Genomic DNA, 19,503 nt, shown 5'->3' with positions numbered 1-19,503 from the left:
GAATGAGCAAACAGCATGATTTTGGGCTGGATACCAGTGGCTCATGCCTATAATCCTAACTACTCAGAAAGCTGAGATCTACTTATGACCTCCAGAGAGCAAGACAATCCATCATGGCACAGACAGTGAAAGGTGGACAAAAGAAGTTTATTCACACCAGAAAGGGGTCTTAAGACTATCTTGTCCTGGGCTAGATATGCAGAACCAAAAGCAGCCTCAGCCACCAAACCTTCAAGCCTCCAATAGGCAGTCCTGACCCCTGATCTTTATTAGTTGGTCTGCAAATCTCCAACTCCAGACCTCCAGAGCTCCAAAGCTCCAGAGGGGAAGGCTTTTCCCATTCTAACCTTCCTCCTCCACTGCAGGCCTCTCCACTGTCCACAGCCTGCCCTGCTCTGCTCCAGGGGGTGCCTCTCCACAGGCCTCTCTAGTGGAAGGTCCCTAATGGCCCCAAATGACCTCTGGAGGAGGCCCCAAACGGCCCCTCGAGGAGGCCCAATAGCTTCCTCGAGAAGCCCCAAATGCCCTCTGAGACTGGCCCTGCTCTGGCAAGCTTTCCCTCTCCAGTCGCCCCCTCCGCTCCTACTGCTGTCCTCCCCTGCAGTCGCTAACTCATACTCCTCTCCTCAGGACTCCCGGTCTCCTCTGGACTGTTTTAATCAAGACCCCGGTTTTTTCCTACGCCCCCTAACTCCCCCTAACCTTGCCTCTGGCCACTGGTTTTTCTCCTGCTCCCCCCAGGCCTCAAGCAGCCTATATATACCCAGATAGGCTGGGCGCCTCCACAACTAATGGTTTCAAACCACCATTCATGCTTCTCCCCCAAGGGGCCCCTTCTCCCCTAATCGGCAGCTCATCATCTGGGGGCTCAACCCCACCCCCTCCAATAGCACACCGCACCCCTTTCTGCAGCAGGACACGCCCCTTTCCATGGCATGGCAAGCTCCTCCAGCCGCCCCCCCCCCCCCCCGTGGGGTGGTGACATCAGCCTCTCAAAGCCCTGCTCTGTCCAGTGCCAGGGTCTGTGGAGAGGTGAGGCTTGCCTCTTGATGCCCCGCCCCCTCCAGCAGGCGGGGCCACGGGCTATGCTGACTATTGGGCCTCACTGATTATCGGGGCCCCACATGTTATTACTGTTATTGCTAGGGTTCAAAGCCAGCCCAGGCAATTAAACTAAGAAACACTTATGTCCAAAAATCAGAAGTGATGGTATGATGATGAGTGATACAGTGTCAGCCTGGAGTGAAAAACCTTAAGGATAGTGCCCAGGTCCCAAGGTCAAGCCACATACAAAAATAAAAAGGAAAAATAAGTAAATATTTGAGAAACCTGTGATGCTGGATTAACTGTCCTGTTTCCTTGTTCAGCCAGGGGATGGTGCTGTGTTCTCCCTTCTCCAGCTCTAAGCCCCACTGCTCAAGATTGCAATGAACTGCCCTAGAGCTCTCATTTGGGGGTCTTGTCCCCTGCCCCTTGTTCTACTCAGCAGATCTGGGTAAGTAAAATCTCCCAGGAATTAGAACAGTGGAAGCATGACCCAAAGTTGGTGATGGATTTTACTGGGATGAAAGACAACTTTCACAATTCCCGATACCTGACCCACACAACATTATTTGGAAGGAATGAATAAGCGAGGAGACAGAAGTATTGTTCCTTATTCTGGCCTTTCAACTTGGATCAGGGCCAGCCTAACTGATCCTTTGAGATGAACCAGCTTTGATTTCTCTTGTGCTTGAGTGGCAAATTGGAAGTTGGTTGTCAAATCTGGAATATCATTGATAAATATTCATTAGACGTGGAAATACATGGAGATTATGGCTGTCCACAAGGGATAAGGACAATCACCTTGATCATGCCTAAATAGGACCTTCCCTGTCTAGAATGAGATGAAAAGTGATGCTCACAGATTCTGAAGTAGTCAAGGACTATTTCCCCTCTCATAAATATCTTCTTGCCCATGGAGCATCTTCTGTAATAAAGTCACTCTTATTAGATGTAGAAAGGTACACAGTATGAACACTTTCAGTGTATATTACAGCAGAAGTTCACCATGATAATATATCTCTCTTCAAACAGTCTGTTCTGTAGTCATTGGGGGCACACATGATCAGTCACTGGACAACAGGGGGATTTGGACACAGACAACAAAACTTTGGGCACAGACAAAATATTTGGGAGACAGAGCAAGAAGGAGACTAGGTCTCTATTGCCCCAAGGCTAGAAACAAAGTTTTAGAACTGAGAGACACTGAACGACCAATACAAAAAGTAAGGATGATTGAGTAGATTGCTAATGGAATAGATTTAATTATTCCAGAAGTATATGGATATTGAAGTCTCACATATTATACTCTATAACTTTATGGGCTATGATTTGTCAATAATATTAAAGCAGTTGAAGGGACAATGACATGGGAAGAGATAATAGACTCAAAGTCCTCACCTCCAATAGCAAGAGAGAAGAGTGAGTAATGTTACCAGAACAGAGTTCTCCTCAAAGTTACCCTGTCCTACCCTTCCCACTCCGAAACTGATTAAGATGTGTTGTGGTATCTGAGCACTTTGCTGACCCTTTTCTCTTCCTGCTTCTGTGTCTTACTTATACCTTCTATCTTGTTACTTATAAATAACACAGTATCTGGAAATGCTGGCCCTCTGCAGTGTGGACCTGGGAAGCACTTCTCTCTGTGTGTCACAGGGGCCTCCTTTGTGCCTCCTGTAGTCTTCTTGACTGAACAATGCCCAAACATTGCTCACTTCATTTGCACAAATTGCCCCTCTCAAATGCTTCATTCTAATCTTTGCTTTCTTTCCCAGTGATAACAAAGCTTGACCTAAAGTCTGCTTAACTTTTCATGCTACTCCCACCAATCAACCCAGACACCAACCACTTCCACTTCCTGGATGTGGATGCCATTGACACAGCCATCCTTGGATTTCCAGTGACCATCTCCATGCCGAGTCCTTGGCAAATAAACATGGCTACCAGATGGATGACAATCAGGTAAAAGCACATCCTCCACACTTGTGATATTTCTATAGGTGTGTCATTTTGCTATAATCACCATGGTCTACTATGAGGATTCATGAACTAGATTTATATGTCTTGATAGAAATCCCTTGTTTAAGTCATGAATATATTTAAAGAATGCATTTATTCCAAAGTATAACTTGTGTTACTTATGAGCATCAGATAATTAAACTCTGAGGAGTGGAGCTGCCCTTCCTCCCTCACCTCAGGATCAGAAGTTCACCTAGCACAGTGAAGTTTGTGATATGAAGTGTATGGCTGCCTTATTCCTAGAGATGGTTTCCTTAAATTTAGAGAGGACATGATAGACTCCATAGCCTGAGAGTCAAATATCTACATTTTTGCTCCTCAGAAAGGCCTAGGTGTGTTCATTAAACCTTGAGCGTATGATTTCATCACCCAAATTCCACAGTATTCTCTCTGGGTTTTTTTTTGGTGGGGGGGGGGCATCTGTCATGGGGCCTGAATTTTGGGCTTGGGTGCTGTCCCTCAGCTCTTCACCTCAAGGCTAGCACTCTACCATTTGAGCCACAGAGCCACTTCCAGCTTTTTCTGCTTATATGGTGCTGAGGAATCGAAACCAGGGCCTCATGCATGCAAGGCAAGCACTCTACCACTGAGCCACCTGCCCAGTTGCCACAGAATCCTCTGAAGCCATTTTATTTTTTTGGTTTTTGTTTTTGTTGTACAACATAGCCACAGATAGGGTATTTTTTGATCCAAACATGACACTACAATCATGTCCTGGCAGCTTAACTGTCCAGCACATTTCTAAGAAGAAATCTAAGGCCCCAAATCTTTGCTAAATTCAGTGATCACTGGAAATCCCTAAACAGCCTATGAAGTACTGGTCCCAGGAAGACGTAGGCATGTGTTCAGTGTAAATATCACAATAGTTATATAGAAAAACCTTTCTTTTTAAACAACAAAATGATTTTTCCCATTTCCTGCATTCTTTTTTGTTTTAAACCATGACTCAGGTAGGAAAGGAAAGCATACATTTGGGGAATAGGTTTTGGGTAGGAATCACAGCACTTATCTTCAACATGATAAACACTAGTGTTTTTTCTCCCACCATAAAATGTGCCATAATTTTTATCTGAACCTCACACTAAAGAATTTCTTGTTTTTTTGTTTTGTTTTGTTTTTGATTTTTTTTTTTTTTTTGGTTGGTTGTGGGGCTTGAACTCTGGGCTTGGGCCCTGTCCTTGCACTCTTCAGCTCAAGGCGAGTGCTCTGCCGCTTGAGCCATAGCACCACTCCCAGTTTTCTAGTGGTTTATTGGAGATAAGAGTCTCATGGACTTTCCTGCCTGGGCTGGCTTTGAACCTCGATCCTCAGATCTCAGCCTCTTGAGTAGCTAGGATTACAGGCGTGAGCCACCGGCCCCTGGCAAGAATTTCTTGTATGGAAAACACAAATGAAGAAACCGCTAGTATTGATGAAGATATCTTTTAAGTGGCCAGTCATGCTTTTCCTTCTAAAGATTAATCTATGTCTTCTGTAGTTGTTTTTCCTCATGGAATTCTATGCCTCCATCAGATATTGTCCCATTTGTTAGGAAATGGAAAGACTTGGAAAAAATTATATGAGGTGAAGTAAGCCAGGCCCAAAGAAACATAGGTCCCATGGTTTCCCATATTTGCAATAACTAGTATATGTCTTGGCCAAGCAGTAAAGCTCAAATAAGATGATGTTAAGCGAAATGAACCCCAAGATAGGGACACAAGTGGTTTTTTTCTTGCTATTGTTTCTAACGTATTTATAAGGTACCATGTGATTTTTTTGTTGTTGCTTTGTATGTTCCTCCCTCATTAGGTATAACACCCCTTTTTCACTGTATTTGATGTCTGTGTAATTTGGGGATTGGAAGAGAAAAAACAAAATGTTTAAATAGGGATACAGGTGGACCCTCTGTAACAATCAGATGTATAAGTCACTATGTTGAAAAACAAATTTTACAATTTAGGCAGTTGTGGAGGTGGGAGGGAAGTCATGGTAGGGGAAAAACAAACGAGGAGGCAACAATGCTTGATAAGAAATGTACTCATTACCTTGCTCTTATAACTGTAACCCTCTGTACAGATTTTCATAATAAAAAAACTTATTCAAAAAAGAAAAATGAAAAAAAAAGAAAAGAAAATTTTGGCCTGTGTCAAGGAGACCTAGGGTTTGTCCTATTCCTTCCTGTAATGTTTTCAGAATGTCTCCTTTGACTCTGTCTCAGGTCTTTGATCCATTTGGAGTTGATTCTGGTGCAGGGTGATATATAAGGATCTAGCTTTAGTTTTCTACAGGTGATTAACCAATTTATGGTAACTCCTTTGTACAACCATTTAGGGGCAATAAAATATTTTTTAAGGTTAGCTAAGCAGTGGTGGCTTATGCTTATACTCCTAGCAACTCAAGAGGCTGAGATCTGAGCATCCTGGTTCAAAGCCAGCCCAAGTAGGAAAGTCTGTGAAACTCTTACCTCCAATTAATTATCAAACAAGCCAGAATTGGAGCTGTGGCTCAAGTAGTAGAGAGCTAGCCTTGTTCACAAAAGCTCAATACCATTGCCCAGGCCCTGAGTTCAAGCCTCCAACTGTCATAAAAATAACAAAGCAAAACATATTGCTAATAATGTTGTTTTTATTAAAAGATTTCTCTTGCATCTATTGAAATGATAAGTCTGTTTGTATAGTGAATTGCAAAGGCTGATAAAAAGGATTCATATGTTCAGTTTAAATTCTCTTTGCACCCATCTTGTCAGATCGAATTTGTGAAGTCTTAATAGAAGGCTTATCTCTGATGAATATTTGCCTATAGTTTGGTAAACTATAGGGTTTTTTAATTCACTTAGCATTTTTATTCTTATTGAACTATTGTTTGAATTCTCAAGTTATGGGCTTAAGTGACCCAGCTGCTTTGGCTTCCCATAAAGGTTGATTCTAGGCATGGTAAAAATTAGAAATATATAGCCCATAAGTTTTATTCTTTTTAACATTAATGGAGTTAGAATTCAGATCCTTCTGATTCCTAAACAGATGACTCACCATTGAAGCACACTGCTTGTTTTTCTCCAGTTTTTCTCCATAGTTTTCCTCTCTGGCATGAGTTCTTTCATGACTCTAAAGGTGACCTTATCGACTGAAGGCCTGCACACACTGCTCACACTCCAAGGTTTCTCTTCAGTGTTATTTCCCATCTTTGACAGTCACTAGAGGAAATGAAAGCTCTCCCACACTGCTTGCATTCATAGGGCTTATCTCTCGTGTGAGTTCTTGCAATGAACATTTGTATCAGGTGGGATGTGGGATAATTTCAGGAACAGAGGAGACCTTCCCCGGTCCAATCCAGATGCAGCCCTGGAATTGTATGGCCCGAGGTCCATGTCAGATATTTAGAAAGAGACTACCACCCTACTTCAGCCATATAGATGAACAAGGTGACTCAGTTTAAAGGACAGGATCCATCGAAAGGTGCCTTAGTGCCAGGCATATTGCAATGCCAGGCTGCCTGCCAACCACAGAACTGTGGTGCAGCTGTGTGCTAGCCTCCTCTGCTGCTCGAGCTCTCACTTGTCCTAGGTCTGGGGGTACCACCTGTGTGGGTCGGTGGGTGCACAAAAGACCTGACTCCAGGCCCAACTTCTCCACTCAACCTTCCTGACTATAGGCATCAATGATGCACAATCAGAAGCCTCAGTTTCGTGGTCTGTGCAAAGGGAGGTGGACTGGGGCTCCTGCACGGGCAGTGAGAAGCCAGGTTGCATTGGACACAGGGCCATGCAATGTTACCATTGTGATTAATCATCACTGATGACAGGAGGCACACATGCTGCCCACCCCTGCAGCCATGAGTGCCACAATCTAGCCTGCCATCGATTTTGACATTCTTGGCATGCCTGTCTTCCAAGGAACTGAGAGGTTCAGACAGCTCTGGAGACCAGAAGCACCCCCCCCCCCCAGAGAGTGCAACAGAGACCAGCCACATCTTTGAGGACAAATCCTAGCACTTACCTAGGTCATGGCCCAGCTGGCCTCATTCCGTGTATATGCACCAGCAGCATCTATCACAGGGCTACCTCCTTATGCTGTTGTAAGAGCTGCCTAGCCTCCTGTGCCTTCTTCAGCAGCTGCACTGGAGCCACAGTTGTGCCTCATCCTCTAGCCTGGCAGCCTGGACAATGAATACCTCCAGGGAGCAGCTGCCACTGCTGCTCATCTGGATGCTGGGACCAGCCCTGTTCCAGCTGTTCACATGTAAACCATATGGCAGTAAATTTTGTTCCCAACTGATACCTATTTGTCCAGCCTAAGATTATTCATAAAAACTAGGTTCAGTATCATGTGTTCTGTGTTCTCTTACTGTGTGTTCTGCTGACATAGGGTATATTGATGTTTCCTTGAAGATATTCTGTCATAATTTTCCACAGGCTATTTAGACATTGAAATTCAAGAGTCCCACCTCTTATACTTGCCTATAATTTGACATTCATACGTCTTTCCCTCCATGTTGATTTATTTCACAGCAATTCCTCTTCCATGTACTTCTCACCAGGGAGTGGTGAAATTCTTCAACTACCCAGTTTTTGATTATCTACATTTTTGTGAAGGTCTGGAACCATTTTAGAAGTCACCAAAGTAGAATATATTTATTTATTTTGGTGGAAAATCAACACTAGTTGAAATCACGCCATTTGGATATATTTTTATTTGTACTACAATTACATTGATCAAGCCATAGTAGTAACACTGAGGCAGGCTTTTCTCTATACAATTCAAGCTCTGAAGTGCTTTGTATCTCAATAACTAAACACATTTGCTAACAGCGTAACACATTATGTTCCCCTTATCTCTACTTTTGTCCCTTTTGGATAATGCCTTCAAGACAAATAGACATTGAAGTCCTGGTTTTCAACTCTTTGAATAATAAGAAACTGGCATTATCTTTCAATGAGAGATAACAGTTATATAAAGAAATGAACACCAGGGGCTGGGAAGGTGGCTCAGTGGTAGAGCGCTTGCCTTGCATGCTTGAGGCCCTGGGTTTGATTCCTCAGCACCACATAAGCAAAAAGAAAAAAGCCGGAAATGGCGCTGTGGCTCAAGTAGTAGAGCGCTAGCCTTGAGTTGAAGAGCTGAGGGACAGTGCCCAGGCCCAGAGTTCAGGCTCCATGACCGGACCCCCCCGCAAAAAAAGAAATGAACATCAAATATAACATTGTTTAACTTAAACTTTTCCATCAGTGACTAATATAGTCAGTGTTATAGTTTTGTTTCCTGTTGTGTAGTTTATAAGACCAAGTAAAAACAGGCAGAACTGATTGGTTGACAGCTCAACAGCTCTCCTTTGCATTCTGTGGTGACAACAATGAGAATTTGAGAAATGCTGATAAGACAAAGAAGCAAGGGATGTTGGGTGAGGAGTGATAACCCTGGTCTGTAGAACTAAAGAGTTGATCCTTCTTTAATGGGATATTCATTTTTTTATTTGTATTTTTTCAATAATGACATTAGTCACACATAGAAGGAGCACAATCGGTTTATTTTGTACTTTAACATGAAAGCACTACAAAACATTTCTTAGAGGAAATGTACATGGATTTACTTGTTCCTCATCTATTTCTCCTTCTGGAAATGCCCCTAAACATAGCAGGCCAGGACACCTGAAATGACCATGGCAAGCAATCTGAGAATGATACCAAGTAGAAAACCTTAGGCTCCAATCAAATAAACCCAGATGTTTCTAATCTGTGCAAACATTTCCCTTTTCTTAGAGTAATATGAAAGGGTTTTAATTTTTCTTTAAAAAAGGAATGTTCTAAATAACTTTACCTTCCTGAGTGAGGGAGTTGAAAGAACTAGTAAGGTCTCAGAATCTACTGATCACTCATTCCCACTGGAACTATTTTCTCATTTGCGTCTACTATCTCTATCCCATTCTATTGTAGCTTTTTTTTCCAGGGCTGAGGACCAAACCCAGGGCCTTGCATGCGCTATGTTGGCACCCTTCTGCTGGGCTAAACCCCCAACCCCTCTCTATCCCATTCTAGACTTAACATTTTGCTTGAGATCAAGTTTAATGACTATAGGGAAACCCAACTGGAAGAAAATTCATATTTTTTTCTCTCAATACCTTCCATTCTGTTAAAAAAAATCTACTCAATATTCTAAAAGATCAATGTGTCCATTCATATAACAGTATTGTGATTCAAATATAAAAGCTGAAATAAAACTAAATTAAATTTCTTTCCACCTGATCTGCCTTGTGAAAGTTAAATTTTGTTTGTGACTCTAAGTATCACTATTCCACAGTACTGTGAAATATGTTAAATTTATGTAATCACCTAATAACATTTAAAGAAAAAAAGTAAGAGAAGGGATGGATTAAGAGAGATGGGTAACAATGTTGTCAGACACTTTGTACTCATATACTGTTTTGTAAAATGGGAACTTCTTTGTACAACTACTTAAAGATGATAAAATAAATAAACATATATTCCAAAAAACCTAAATTAAATTTAAAAAATCAAGCCAGAAAATGTGCCTAGCAATATCTGACATTAAAAAGATTCCACAAAAAAATTAAGCCACTAGACTAGAAAGACAAGAAAAATGCCATTTTTTCAGATAAGAATGACATATAAAGCTGCTATTAGCCCTAAATAGGGAGAAAGAAAAGAAATTAGAGTTAAATGTAGAAGAACAACTGCACTCATGCAAAATGACATACATTTGAGATTCTGTGCCAGATTCTGTATAAACATCTCTTTTAATTCTCATAAAATCATCTATTTTCACTTACACAGAAACAGGAAAAGGTACTTAAAGACTATTCAATTCAGAAAAGCAATGTTTGTCACTTTGTGATTGATGGCTTTGTTGATATGGAACCACACAGGGCTGGTGTGTGATGTAGGTAGGCCTCTACGGAGGCAGTACTGATGAGCAGAGCTGCCCACAGTCCTGTCACTTGTGAGATAGGTAGTTCTAAGACTGGGAATTGAGAAATATTTGGGGCTAGGTTTGAGGTCTTCTAAAATAGAAACTTCAAGTCTTGTATATACAATCGTTATTTTTTTCTGTAAAAAAAGCCATATAGTAAATTCAGTGACAACAAGGTTTAGTAGAGGAAACTGTAAAACAAAGAATTTTCAAGATGTAATGTGTTACAGGTTAGAGTAGAGGTGCATACTTCCATAGTAAATGATGACGGTAGGGGAGTTAATAGTTGATGACATACACTCCTGGTTTCTGAGACAACTGGCTGACAGAGCATTGTTGTCCACTATTTGTGAGCATATGGGAAAAGTACTTGTGCAGTATAACAGGAATATTGGGAGTTTTACATTTCTAAGTAATGCTCAAACTCTTTTAAAAATCATATTTTTAATCAAATTTTTCTCTTTTTTTTCCAAAAATGATCTGGGAAGCTGCTGGTTCTTTTCCATATGGGAAACATTATGAATACACTGGTAGAAGATGGGAAAGGAGGATGTGGCTCTGTGTGTGTGTGTGTGTGTGTGTGTGTGTGTGTGTGTGTGTGTGTGTGTGTGTGTGTGTGTGTGTGTGTGTGTGTGTGTGTTTATTTTTCTAGGTGCTTCCCATTCAGTTAGCTTGACTTCACACCTTCCATAAAATCTAAAATCCATTTGAGAATTTTCACCAAAAATTAAGATATATGTTTTAGAATGCTTGGTGACTATTCATTACCAACTGATTATCCAGTCCAAAAAATTGTTGCATGTAGGTTTCAGATAATCTAATTTTTTGTTTCATTGATGGCTCAATGCACACATCATTGTAACAAAGTCATAAAACAAGGTCAGAGTTTAATTTCACAATAATTTGGCATAGAGTCAAGGAGAGAAAAAGAACATGTCCCCTTAAGAGAAGCAGGCAGGTCCAAATCCCCAGGAGGGCTTTTTAAATAGTCTGCATCCAAGGCTTTGCTGATTCCCTAAAGAAAGTAGTACCCTTTTCTGCCTCCTCAATGGAGGGAAATACATGTTACTGGTGAGAGTAACATGTATTTCACAGTTGAGAATCATTGAGCATGTATATTTGTCTTTGGGACCTAACAACCTACAGAAGGATTATTAGTAATCTGAAATTGGACACAGCCACTGGGAAGATGTTAGGTTGATACTATTCAATGAGTATTTTTACCTTATAAGTGTTTCACTAACATCAACTAACACAATACTACCATAGAAGACTTTCAAGACCACTTTCAATGATAATCATGATTTCTTTTAAGTATCTCAGTAGGTCCTCAGGATAATAAGTAATAAGTATACCATATAATAGTTCCTAGAGCAAAAGGGAAACTGAGTCAATGTTTCTGAATTTGCACATTCTGTGTCTGCAATAAATGAACTTTGCCATGTAGTTAAAAAGCCAAACAATATGAAAATTTTAAAGCAAACATAATTTTTATATATTTATTCAGTGCTGATAGTTGTAGATGTTTTGCTATAGTCAAATAAAAGTCAAGTATACCTGCCTGTTTCTAAACTTCCAGCATAAATGAAACAACAGAGTTGATGTAGAGTATTTTGCATGATGTGAAAAGTAAAAGAACAAATTTGACGAGAGAGTTACAATGCTTTAAAGCAGTGTTTTCTACTCTTCTTAAGTATGAGGAAAACATTCTTTTTTTTTTTTTTTTGCTCGGTTGTGAGGCTTGAACTCTGGGCTTGGGTGCTGTCCCTGTGCTCTTCAGCTCAAGGCGAGTGCTCTACCGCTTGTGCTACAGCGCCATTTCTAGTTTTCTAGTGGTTTATTGGAGATAAGAGTCTCATGGATTTTCCTGCCCGGGCTGGCTTTGAACTGCTCCTCAGATCTCAGCCTCCTGAGTAGCTAGGATTAGAGGCATGAGCCACTGGTGCCTGGCTGGAAAACATTCTTTATAACTAAGAACTTCCTTAGACTCAACCACAAATGTTGTTGAGAAAAGTAATTGTGGATCTTTGTTGCGGTTCAGTGGGAAAGTGCTGAAGTTAAATTCCTGAACCCCTAGGTTCAATTACCAGCACACATGCACACATGCATGCTTGTGCACGCATCCACACACACACAAATCTCTTGTGACTGAATTTTATCAAAGTATATTCTAATCTAACATAGTTTGATTATGCAGGTTGCATTTGTAAATTGTCATCCATCATCCATAACACACACAAAAAGACACACACACACACACACACACACACAAAGAGTCTATTGAGAATATTGCAGCTCAGTGCATGTAAGTGGTAAACAACTTAATGCATCAAAGCTAATATTTAAACTGCACTATAGATTACAGAAACCTGTTGCTGTGTTGCTTTCTGAGTGATCGAACATATCTTTATTTGAGACAGAGACAAAGATTTATAGCTCCTAACAAGCACAAATCACCTAGAAATCCCCATAACTTCTTAGGTTCTTCTCCTACCTAGAAATCATACCTGCTGGCTTTCTCCTGCTCCTCTGAACAAAATATTCCCACCCCTTGAGTATTCTTCCCATTTCCATGGGCCAAGTATCAGCAGACCTAAGCCTAGGGCCTTTATCAATTTGCACAGCATCCTCAGGAAGGACAGGAGGAAGAGAGTTTGAAAGATGGAGAGGGAAGGGGGGAGAAAGGGGGGGAGAAAGAAGATCTTTGAAGTGGAGAAGGGAGGGGAGTGTAGGGAGACAAGAAGAGAGGGAAAAAAGAAATGTGGAGAAAAAGAAGAGGAAGGAGAAAGGAAGAAGAAAGAGAAGGGGAGAAATCTAATTGAGCCCTACATAATACGATTTAACCCTTTGCAAGAGCTCATCCTGATCTTAGTGTGCAGCCAGCAAGTTGGGAATCCACCTCTTAAGACAATGGCAAAATGTCTTAGATTTAGACTTTAGATCCTTCTCCAGCTCTACCTGTTTTTCTTCCTTTTTATGTGGTTGGAGATGGGGCTTGAACCCTGGACCTGGTTGCTGTCCCTGAGCTCTTCAGCTCAAAGCTAGTGCTCTACTACTTGAGCCACTTCTGGCTTTTTCTGTTAATGTGGTGCTGAGGGATCGAACCCAGGGCCTCATGCATGCGAGGCAAATACTCTACCACTGAGCCACCTTCCTGGCCCCCAGCTCTACCTCTTGACCTAGCCTCATCCCAGCTGGTCTCAGAGATGGCTCCATCATCTGCAGACTGGCATGCTTTCCTCCCAAACCAAGAATATAGCCTGAGTGGCCAACATCTGTGTGTGTGTGTGTGTGTGTGTGTGTGTGTGTGTGTGTGTGTGTGTGCGTGTGCGCGCACTCAGGGCCTGGATACTGTTCCTGAGCTTTTAGGCTCAAGGCTAGCACTCTACCTTGAGCCACAGCTTCACTTCCAGTTTTTTGGTAGTTAAATGGAGTTAAGTGTCTCAGAAACTTTCCTGCCTGGTCTGGCTTTGAACTGAAATTCTCATACCTCAGCCCCCTGGGGAGCTAGGATTACAGGTGGGAGCCACTGGCGCATGGCTACATCTTCTTTCTATACAGACCAACCAGATGCCTCTATGAGAAGCTCACAGACACCTCTGAGACTAGGTCTAGATAAGCCCTGTGATCACTCTCAACTCTTAGGCCAACATGGGAAAAATAGCCTAGATGGCTTCACATCCAGAGAATCATGTCTAATATATGCATTCTATGTCTAGTTAATACTGAGCACTCTCTATTCACACCATGGGCATTCTGAACACAAAAGATTTCTGACTGGACCAATTAGAGACATAACATATCTGCAGCTGAGGCTGTTGAGAGGTTGGAAGACACTGGAAAAGGTGTGTGTGCAAGGTGATGGGGTGGAAGGGAGAGAGAAGGTACAAACCACTCCTGTGGTGGGGATATCCTTAATTCATTTTCTCATCTTCAGTCTCCATTCACTCAAGTCAGCTGGAATGGGCTACTTGCAACAAAGATTACATCAATTCAGATCATAAAAACGTTTTTGTTTTCTCTGAAGGGCTGAATGACCATGATCATTCATCTCATTCTAGCTTGAATTTACACCAGCAGTTCCAGCAGGGACACACTTACATGCATGGTAAAGTACCAGGTGCTGAAAATGATCAATGATTCCTAGGCGAGTTACACAATTTAAGACATTCAGGAACTTATAAACTAGTTTGGAAGGCAGGGGTTATTTCAAGTACCTAGATACAATGTAATGTGAGACATACTGAAGAAAAGCCTAACAGGAAGGAGGAAATTTAGCAATGTAATCTGCTTCCTCAAATATTATGCTTACTTGTCCTCAATGCATTTGAAGCTGAAGAATACAAAGTTGAAAGGGAAAACTCAAGCGCCACTTCATAAAGAAATAAAAGTCATGAACTTGCCTGCCTGGGCCAGCCCGGAAGTGGGATCCTTAGATCTCAGCCTCCTGAGTAGCGAGGATTATGGGTATGAGCCATTGGCACCCAGCTTTTGCCTAGCTTTTTATTGGTGGGTGACATGGGGGGAAGGGTCTCACAAACTTTTTCCCTGCAGGCCTTGAACTGCAATCTTCTGATGTCAGCCTTTAGAGTAGCTACGATACAGTTATGAGCCTGTGTAAGTGGATGCAAATACTGACAAGACGTGTGAAACAAACAGCCAATGTTAACTTACAGTATCTACTTCCTGGTTTCTGTGAACTCTAAAACAGTTTTCTCCCTTTCATCCAGCAATGAAATCACATCAGATGGAATTAATTTACAAAAGGTGGGCTATGTTTATTTAGAGCCACAGCAGCTGACTCAAGTGTGGCTCAAGAGCACAGAGAAACCACTTCTCCTGGCACTGCCCCTCCTGGCTTTTCTTCCCATAGTGCTCAGCAGCTCTCCTTGGTGTGCTAAAGCTTAGGGTCCCACTCATAGGTTTACGAGTTTCTCATTGAGGGCGATCTGGGACTGTGTGAGGTTGGCCAGGTAGGTCACCATCAGTAGGTCATTGATATTGCTGTTGAGCATGGTCTCAAAGTTGTCTGGAATGATTTTGGGTACTTGGTTAACCAGACTCATCAAAAAGCGGCCCACAGTATTGTCAGCTGACACTTTTCCAGACAGTACGTCCTCCGCATATTGCAGCCCCAGAACAAGTGTTACTTAGGTCCACACATATATATGCATGGCTTCTTGTCACTGACAGCAGTTAATGTTCTGTAAAGCTTCATGAACATTCATCAGAACCAGAGTTTAAACTCAGGGCCTTGAGTTTTCTGAGCATGTTAACTGACACTATCATTTGGGCCATGCCACCAGCCCAGCTTTTTGCTGGTTATTTTGGAGATGAAATCTCATGAGCTTTTCTCTTGGGTCGGCTTCAAACTGGTCCTCTGGATCTCAGCCTCCTAAGTGTCTAAAATTGCAGGCATGAGCCACCAACCCTGGCTCCTATTATGAACAATGATACTTTTATTCTAAGAATAACTTGCTATTTTCAAGAAGTATTTCTATATTAAAAAAAAAGAAAATAGGATAAAAAAAGAAATGAAAAAGGACTGGGCACCAGTGGCCCATTCCTTTAATCCTAGTTACTCAGAGGCCTGAGACCTGAAGATGGAGGTTCAAAGCTAGTTTAGGCAGGAAAGTCAGTGAGACACTCTAATATCTCTAACCACTGAAAAAGCCAGAAGTAGAGTTGTGCCTCAAGTGGTAAAGCACCAGCCTTAAGTGAAAAAGTGAAGGGACAGTGCCTAGGCCCTGAGTTCCAGCCCCAGTATTTGTATAAACAGAATGGTAGAAAGATAAATTTTTTAAAAAGGCTGTCCTCTGCTTGTGAATGAAGTCAATTGGTACAATTTTCTATCACCTTCCTTTGGCATTAATAATGTAACAGAAGTATGATACTCTTTAAATCCAACGCCTTTTTCATCATTGTGTAGTGCAGAATGTAAACTTTGCTATGATCACAAATAATTAAAAATGTAGATGATTCTACCCTTGAGAATTCTCCTGAATACTATTATTTTAAGAGAGAGGAAGAAATGGAGAGAATGGTGGAGGTAGAGAGAGAGAGAAAGAGAAAGAGAAAGAGAGAGAGAGAGAGAGAGAGAGAGAGAGAGAGAGAGAGAGAGAGAGAGAGAGAGAGAGAGAGAGAGTCTGTAGCTGTCATTCCTAACAGATTGCCTGTGGTTGTTCCTGCTAACTTGTGAGAGAAGAAATATTTCCACTGAGTTTCAATTCTCAAGTAAATAAGGAAGTAATATTGCTGAATTCCATTCTGGTGACTTAATATTAATTTGGCTGAGGAAGTGGCTATTTGCAGAAACAGTTCTGGGATAACTGAAATGGGAAAGAAAAACCACTGATGTACAGATGGTTATTGTTTTTTTGTTTTATTCCAATTATACTGGAATATTTGTTTCCTATAATTAAATATGTGCCAAGCTGTATTTACAACTCATCCAATTCACTCTGCCTGTACTGTCATACTAGAAAATGGAGAAAAAAGCCTACAAATGGACACACACATTAACAAAGTGACATTTTGAATTGGCAAGGAGAAAAGCAAGAAAATGAAGAGCAGATTGTTAGCATGAATCTACCCAATGCCAAGAACAAGCACAGTTTTTCTGCTTGAACCCAAGTAGAGTTACAGGTATTTGTAACATTAAAAAGCTGGTGATAGTCAAACCCATATGACCCATATGACCATATGACCATTTCGAGGAACATTAATTTACAATATTGAGATTAAAATAATCCAGGCCAGGTGCTGGTGGCTCATGCCTGTAATCCTCGATATTCAGGAGGCTGAGATCTGAGGATCTCGGTTCAAAGCCAACCCAGGCTGGAAAGTAAGTGAGACTCTTATCTCCAATAAAACACTAGAAATCCAGAAGTGACACTGTTGCTCAAGTGGTAGAGTGCTCACCTTGAGCTGAAGAGTACAAGGACAGCACCCACGTCCAGAATTCAAGTTCCATGACCGACAAAAAAAAATAAACTAAAAAAAAATAATCCATATGCCTCCAGTAGAATATTGGAGCCACCACACAGTGCCTTACTAGCATTTGGATAGAATCAGCTCAACATATTTTCTGGTACCCTGTGAAAGATCTTCAGCAATTATTTAGAGCTTTGCTTTAAATTTAAAGTTATTTTGATTGTATCTGTGACTTCAATCATTTTTACCATAAATACTTGTTAAATACATACAGCAAGTAAAGGACAAAAACACATAAAACAGGTTTAGATTTATCATCGCTCCACTCGCATTTTTTTCTGTAGCCTGAAATACCTTCCTGTTCTTGAACTCAGTAGATGAAGAACTCCTCATTCTACCTCCAAATTATATGGCCACTAAATGCATTGCTTGCATGATAGTCACACAATTGTGTGTGTGTGTGTGAGGGGGTGTTATGTGTTGGTACTGGGGCTTAAACTCCGGGCCTAGGCACTGCCCCTTACATTTAATCACTCAAAGCTCTAGCATACTCTATCATTTTAGCCATAGCTCTATTTCAAGGGTTTGGTCATTAATTGGAGATAAGAGTGTCATGGACTCTCCTGACTGGGCTGGCTTTGAACTATGATCCTCAGGCCTCAGCCATCTGAGAAGCTATGATTATAAATAGGAGCCACCGGTACCAGGTACAGGTCTACTTTTGTAATCCCATAATCACAGGATCAGGTGGCTAAGTGGTTAGGAAAATGGGCTTCCAGTCAAGTAGTCTTATCACTAGGGCAATACTGAACTCAAATGGCCTTAGTTTTTGCATCTGTTGAACAAGGTTATTATTTTATTTTATTTTTTGGGGGATCCGGTCGTGGGGCCTGAACTCTGGGCCTGGGCACTGTCCCTCAGTTCTTCAGCTCAAGAATAGCACTCTACCACTGAGCCACAGTACCACTTCTGGCATTTTTTTCCTTTTGCTTATGTGGTGCTGGGGAATAGAACCCAGGGCCTCAGGCATGCAAGGCAATTGCTTTCCCACTGAGCCACTTCCCAGCCCTGAGCAAGGTTAGTAACAGTAACTACTTCATAGGCTAGTTCTGAAGTTAGATGGATGTGAGGTTAGATGGATGGAGGTTAGATGGATGCTGTCACTATTATTCCACCTCCTAGATGCTTTTCAATTATGCGCTCCTGTCCCTCACTCACTATCCTTTTAATCTAAATGGCTTTTCCTAATACCAATCTTACCCTTCTTTGCTGTATTCAAACACTATCTATTAGAGACGGTGGTTTTAAACACAAATTCAAGCAAGTCAAACAAATTAAAGTTTATGGGTGGCAGGGCACTGTGGCTTACACTTGTAATCCTGTCTACTCAAGAGGCTGAGAGTTGAGGATTACAGTTTGAAGCCCAGCCTGGACAGAAAAGTCCATGAAACTCTTATCTCCAATAAACTACTCAGAAAAATCTGGAAGTGGTTCTGTGGTTCATGTGATAAGGCATTGACAAAGGCCAGGCCCAAAGTTCAAATGCCAGGATAAGGTGATTTTTTGCTATCTATGTGATAAGCCTAAAATTCCAGTTTAGAAGCCTGGCACTAGTGGCTCACACCTGTAATTCTAGCTACTCAAGAAGCTGAGATCTGAGGATCATGGTTCTGAGCTAGCTTGGGTAGGAAAGTCCATTAGACTCTTAGCTCCAATTAACCAGTAAAAAGCTGAAAGTTGAGGTATGGCACAAGTGGTTAAGTGCCGGCTTTGAGTGAAAAAGCCAAGCAAGAGTGGGAGGCCTTGAGTTGAAGTCTCATTATAGGTGTGCATGCAATACACATACACAAACACTACATTTTAAAAGTTCCAGTTTAGCCCCCATTATTCTCCAGGAAATCCAGATAGCATGATGGGAAGGAACCAGAGCACTGCAAGAGTGCACAAAAGTGCTTGTTGACATGGATTTAGAAGTCTGGTGGTGTCTTGGTGGCACCTGAGTGACTAATTATGGCTGATGTGTTCTAGTGGTGTTAGTTTTCTGACTTGGATGCTGATTATCATTATACTCCCTTTCTGTGCTTAAATTCTGTGCTTAAATTTGAGCTCCTGTTATGACACAATGGATTAACTACATTTGTTTTTCTATTCTCCTTAAATAGCTTTTCACCTGTGAGACTCTTTTTTTTTAAATTTAATTTAATTTTATTTGTGAACATAATGTACAGAGGAGTTACAATTACATGGGCAGGATAATGCGTACATTTCTTACCAAGCATTGCAGCCTCCTCCTTTGTTTACCCTTCACATCCCTTCCCAGCCTCCCCCCTCCCCCCCATCCCAATCCTTCTCCTTCCCCCCCTTCCCCCCCTCCCCCCCCTGCACCAACGTGGTAAAGCTCACCTGTGAGACTCTTAATCTTCAGTGAAACACAAAACAAACAAACAAAAAAGCTGGAAGTGGAGCTGTGGCTCAAGTAGCAGGGCCCTAGGCTTGAACAAAAAGCTCAAGAACAATACCCAGGCCCTAGTTCAAGCCACAGAAATGGGGTAGCAGCCATTTCTAGAATGGCTCAAGCCTATAATCCTAGCTATCCAAGGAAGTTGAA

General features: G+C 41.6%; 1 long non-coding RNA gene across 3 annotated transcripts in view; it reads left to right on the top strand.

Annotated features, from left to right (window-relative positions):
• The window catches only part of LOC138829661 (uncharacterized), a 29,214-nt gene that overhangs the window by 1,426 nt on the left and 8,285 nt on the right, over positions 1 to 19,503 (top strand). Inside the window, exons 2-4 of one of the 3 annotated variants that reach the window (XR_011372685.1) lie at positions 1,368 to 1,495; positions 2,880 to 3,003; positions 6,932 to 7,304. This is a non-coding gene — a long non-coding RNA (uncharacterized lncRNA). Of the gene's footprint in view, positions 1 to 1,367; positions 1,496 to 2,816; positions 3,004 to 6,931; positions 7,305 to 19,503 lie in introns of those variants that run through there. The other 2 variants (XR_011372684.1, XR_011372686.1) reach the window with 2 other exon arrangements.

Source organism: Dipodomys merriami, unplaced genomic scaffold (assembly GCF_024711535.1).
Source record: "Dipodomys merriami isolate MVZ:Mamm:240054 unplaced genomic scaffold, mDipMer1.0.p SCAF_175, whole genome shotgun sequence".
Classification (NCBI taxonomy): domain Eukaryota; kingdom Metazoa; phylum Chordata; class Mammalia; order Rodentia; family Heteromyidae; genus Dipodomys; species Dipodomys merriami.
The sequence above is the reverse complement of the archived record's forward strand: the minus strand, read 5'-3'. Positions and strand labels throughout refer to the sequence as shown.